General features: G+C 37.3%; 1 non-coding gene across 1 annotated transcript; it reads left to right on the forward strand.

Annotated features, from left to right (window-relative positions):
- Window positions 1–3,703: 3,703 nt before the first annotated feature.
- On the forward strand, window positions 3,704–3,807 carry LOC112708549 (small nucleolar RNA R71). The gene has a single exon (XR_003156403.1). It is a non-coding gene; the product is annotated as a small nucleolar RNA R71 (small nucleolar RNA).
- Window positions 3,808–5,155: the final 1,348 nt, after the last annotated feature.

The raw sequence follows: 5,155 nt of genomic DNA on the forward strand, positions 1-5,155 counted from the left end.
TTGATTCTCCTAGTTAAGTTTGTTGATTCTTGAACACAGCTACTTTTATGAGTCTTGGCCATGACCCTAAGCACTTTGTTTTCCAGTATTACCACCAGATACATAAATGCCACAGACACATAACTGGGTGAACCTTTCCAGATTGTGACTCAGCTTTGCTAAAGTCCCCAGTTAGAGGTGTCAAGGGTTCTTAAGCACACTCTTTTTGCTTTAGATCACGACTTTAACCACTCAGTCTCAAGCTTTTCACTTGGACCTGCATGCCACAAGCACATGGTTAGGGACAGCTTGATTTAGCTGCTTAGGCCTGGATTTTATTTCCTTGGGCCCTCCTATCCATTGATGCTCAAAGCCTTGAATCCTTTTTACCCTTGCCTTTTGGTTTTAAGGGCTATTGGCTTTTTCTGCTTGCTTTTTCTTTTTATTTCTATTTTTTTGCCATTTTTTTCTCAAGCTTTTGCTTTTTCACTGCTTTTTCTTGCTTCAAGAATCAATATCATGATTTTTTAGATTATCAATAGCATTTCTCTTTGTTCATCATTCTTTCAAGAGCCAACAATTTTAACATTCATAAACAACAAGATAAAAAATATGCACTGTTCAAGCATTCATTCAGAAAACAAAGAGTATTGTCACCACACCAATATAATTAAACTAAATTCAATGATAATTTCAAAATTCATGTACTTTTTGTTCTTTTGAATTAGAAATATTTTTCATTTAAGAGAGGTGAAGGATTTATGGAATTATTTATAACCTTAAGACATAGTTACTTAATACTAATGATCATGAGGTAGAGACACAAAACATAAGCAAACATATAGCATAAAAATCGAAAAACAGAAAAATAAGAACAAGGAATGAGTCCACCTTAGTGAGGGTGGCGCCTTCTTGAAGAACCAATGGTGCTTTTTGAGCTCCTCTATGTCTCTTCCTTGCCTTTGTTGCATGATCCCTAATGATTTTGGTGCTCTTATCCTTAGTTGCTCCCAATAATTGTGTAGAGGAAAATGTATTCCCTGAGGTATCTCAGGGATCTCTTGATGAGGGAATTCCTCATGCTCTCTTGATGTGCAGTCAAATGCTCTTCTACTGAGCTATGGACCCTTGAGATGAATCTCTCCATCTCCCGTGACTCGGAGGTGGAAGCTTTTTGTCTTTCCTTTTCTCTTCTTTTTTTTTTTTGAGGTTTCTCTGGCCTTAGGTGCCATCAATGGTTATGGAAAAACAAAAAAGCTATGCTTTTACCACACCAAACTTAGAATGTTGCTCGTCCTCGAGCAAAGAAGAAAGAATGGAGGGAGAAGAAGATATGGAGGAGAGGGAGAGATGTGTATGTTTTGGCCATATGGGTGGGATTTGGTGGGGAAGAGATGAAGAGATGGATGGATGTGAGTGGTGAAGAGGTGATGGGGAAGAGATATTGAGGTGATTGGTGAAGAAGAGAGAAGGTGAGTTAAGGAAGGTGGGAATCCTGTGGGGTCCACAGATCCTGAGATGATCCTGTGGGGTTCACAGATCCTAAGGTGTCAAGGATTTACATCCCTGCAACAATGAGGCATGTAGAATGCCTTTGCATACAATTCTGGCGTTTAAACGCCGAAGTGATGTTTATGTTGGGCGTTCAACGCCCAATTGCAGCATGTTTCTGGCGTTGAACGCCATTTCCATGCTTTGTTTCTGGCGTTCAGCGCTAGCTCTCCTCAGGGTATATTTCTGGTGCTCAACGCCAGATCCATGCTCTGTTCTGGCGTTGAATGCCAGCCAGATGCTCCTTACTGGCGTTTGAACGCCAGTAAGTCCTTCCTCCAAGGTGTGATTTTTCTTCTACTGTTTTTGATTCTGTTTTTAATTTTAGTAATTTTTTTTTGACTCCACATTATCATGAACCTAATAAAACATAAAATAACAATAAAAATAAAATAAAATTAGATAAATAAAAATTAGGTTGCCTCCCAATAAGTGTTTTTTTATGTCAATAGCTTGACAATGGGCTCTCATGGAGCCACACAGGTGATCAGGTCAATGTTGTAGACTCCCAACACCAAACTTAGAGTTTGGATGTGGGGATTCAACACCAAACTTAGTGTTTGGCTGAGGCCTACCAACACCAAACTTAGAGTTTGATAGTGGGGGCTTTGTTTGACTCTGTACTGAGAGAATCTTTTCATGCTTCCTCTCCATGTTTACAGAAGAACACCCTTGGGTCTTAAATATAAGGTAGTCCCCATTCAATTGAAGAACTAATTCTCCTCTGTTAACATCTATCATAGCTCCTGCTGTGGCTAGGAAAGGTCTTCCAAGGATGATGCATTCATCCTCCTCCTTCCTAGTGTCTAAGATTATAAAATCAGCAGGGATGTAAAGGCCTTCAACCTTTACCAACACGTCCTCTACCAATCCACAAGCTTGTCTTACTGACTTGTCTGCCATTTGCAATGAAAATATGGCAGGTTGTACCTCAATGATCCCTAGCTTCTCCATTACAGAGAGTGGCATAAGATTTATGCTTGACCCCAGGTCACACAGAGCCTTTTTAAAGGTCATGGTGCCTATGGTATAGGGTATTAAAAATTTTCCAGGATCTTATCTCTTTTGAGGTAAGGTTTGCTGAACCCATGTATCTAGTTCACTGATGAGCAAGGGAGGTTCACCTTCCCAAGTCTCATTACCAAATAACTTGGCATTCAACTTCATGATAGCTCCTAGATATTGAGCAACTTGCTCTCCAGTTACATCTTCATCCTCTTCAGAGGAAGAATAGTCTTCAGAGCTCATGAATGGCAGAAGGAGGTTTAATAGAATCTCTATGGTCTCTATATGAGCCTCAGATTCCCTTGGGTCCTCAACAGGGAACTCCTTCTTGCTTGAGAGACGTCCCATGAGGTCTTCCTCATTAGGATTCACGTCCTCTCATTCCTCTCTAGGTTCGGCCATATTGATTATATCAATGGCCTTGTACTCTCTTTTTGGATTTTCTTCAGTATTGCTTGGGAGAGTACTAGGAGGAGTTTCAGTGATTTTCTTACTCAGCTGGCCCACTTGTGCCTTCAGATTTCTAATGGAGGACTTTGTTTCACTCATGAAATTTAAAGTGGCCTTAGACAGATCAGAGACTAAGTTTGCTAAGTTAGAGGTGCTCTGTTCAGAATTCTCTGTCTGTTGCTGAGAAGATGATGGATAAGGCTTGATATTGCTGAGCCTATTTCTTCCACCATTATTAAAGCCTTGTTGAGGCTTTTGTTGATCCTTCCATGAGAAATTTGGATGATTTCTCCATGATGAATTATAGGTGTTTCCATAAGGTTCACCCATGTAATTTACCTCTGCCATTGCAGGGTTTTCAGGATCATAAGCTTCTTCTTCAGAAGATGCCTCTTTAGTGCTGTTGGATGCATTTTGCCATCCATTCAGACTTTGAGAAATCATGTTGACTTGATGAATCAACATTTTGTTCTGAGCCAATATGGCATTCAGAGCATCAATTTCAAGAACTCCCTTCCTTTGAGGCGTCCCATTATTCACAGAATTCTTCTCAGAAGTGTACATGAACTAGTTATTTGCAACCATGTCAATAAGTTCTTGAGCTTCTGCAGGTGTTTTCTTTAGGTGAATGGATCCACCTGCAGAATGGTCCAATGACATCTTAGAGAACTCAGATAGACCATAATAGAATATATCTATCATGGTCCATTCTGAAAACATGTCAGAAGGACATCTTTTGGTCACATGCTTGTATCTTTCCCAAGCTTCATAGAGGGATTCACCATCTTTTTGCTTGAAGGTCTGAACATCCACTCTAAGCTTACTCAGCTTTTGAGGAGGAAAGAACTTAGCCAAGAAGACCGTGACCAGCTTATCCCAGGAGTCCAGACTATCTTTAGGTTGAGAGTCCAACCATGTTCTAGCTCTGTCTCTTACAGCAAAAGGGAAAAGCATGAGCCTGTAGACTTCAGGATCTACTGCATTAGTCTTAACAGTCTCACAGATCTGCAAGAACTCAGTTAAGAACTGGTAAGGATCTTCTGATGAAAGTCCATGAAACTTACAGTTCTGTTGCATTAGAGCAACTAATTGAGGTTTCAGCTCAAAATTGTTTGCTCCTATGGCAGGAATTGAGATGCTTCTTCCATCAAACTTGGACGTAGGTGTGGTATAATCACCAACATCCTTCTTGCATTATTGTTGTTAGGTTCGGCTGCCATCTCTTTTTCTTGTTCGAAAATTTCAGCAAGGTTGTCTCTGGATTGTTGTAATTTAGCTTCTCTTAGTTTCCTCTTCAGAGTCCTTTCAAGTTCTGGATCAGCTTCAACAAGAATGTATTTTTCGTTGTTCCTGCTCATATGAAAGAGAAGAGAATAGAAAAGGAAGAGGAATCCTCTATGTCGCAGTAAAGAGGTTCCTTATTATTAGTAGAAGAAGAAAGGGGATAAAGAAAGGAGAATCCAAACACAAGGGTGAGGATAAGGGCAATGATTTGAGATGAAGAGAAGTGTTGGTAAATGAATGAATAAATAGAATAAGATGAGAGAGGGAGAAATTTTCGAAATTAAATTTTGAAAAGGAGTTAAATGATTTTCGAAAATAAAGATAACAAATAAAATTAAAATTAAAATTTAAAACAATTAATTAATTAGAAAAGAATTTTTGAAAAAGAGGGAGGTATTTTCGAAAATTAGAGAGAAAAAAATTGTTAGGTGGTTTTGAAAAAGATAAGAAACAAACAAAAAGTCAAATAGTTAGTTGAAAAAGATTTGAAAATCAAATTTGAAAAGATAAGAAGATAAGAAGTTAGAAAAGATATTTTAAAATCAAATTTTTGAAAAAGATAAAATTTTGAAAAAGATATGATATAAAAGATGGGATAAGATAGATTTAATTTTTAAAATTAAAATTAATTACTTAACAAACAAGAAACTAAAAGATAATATTCTAGAATTTAAAGATTGAACCTTTCTTAACAAGAAAGTAACAAACTTCAAATTTTTGAACCAATCACATTAATTGTTAGCATAATTTTCGAAAATAAAGATAAAATTAAGAAAAAGATTTTTGAAAAATATTTTAAAGAATTTTCGAAAATAAATAAGAAAAATGAAAAAAGATTTAATTTTTGAAAAAGTTTTGAAAAGATAAGATTTTTAAAATTTGAAAA

Source organism: Arachis hypogaea, chromosome 8 (assembly GCF_003086295.3).
Source record: "Arachis hypogaea cultivar Tifrunner chromosome 8, arahy.Tifrunner.gnm2.J5K5, whole genome shotgun sequence".
In the NCBI taxonomy this organism is placed as follows: Eukaryota; Viridiplantae; Streptophyta; class Magnoliopsida; order Fabales; family Fabaceae; genus Arachis; species Arachis hypogaea.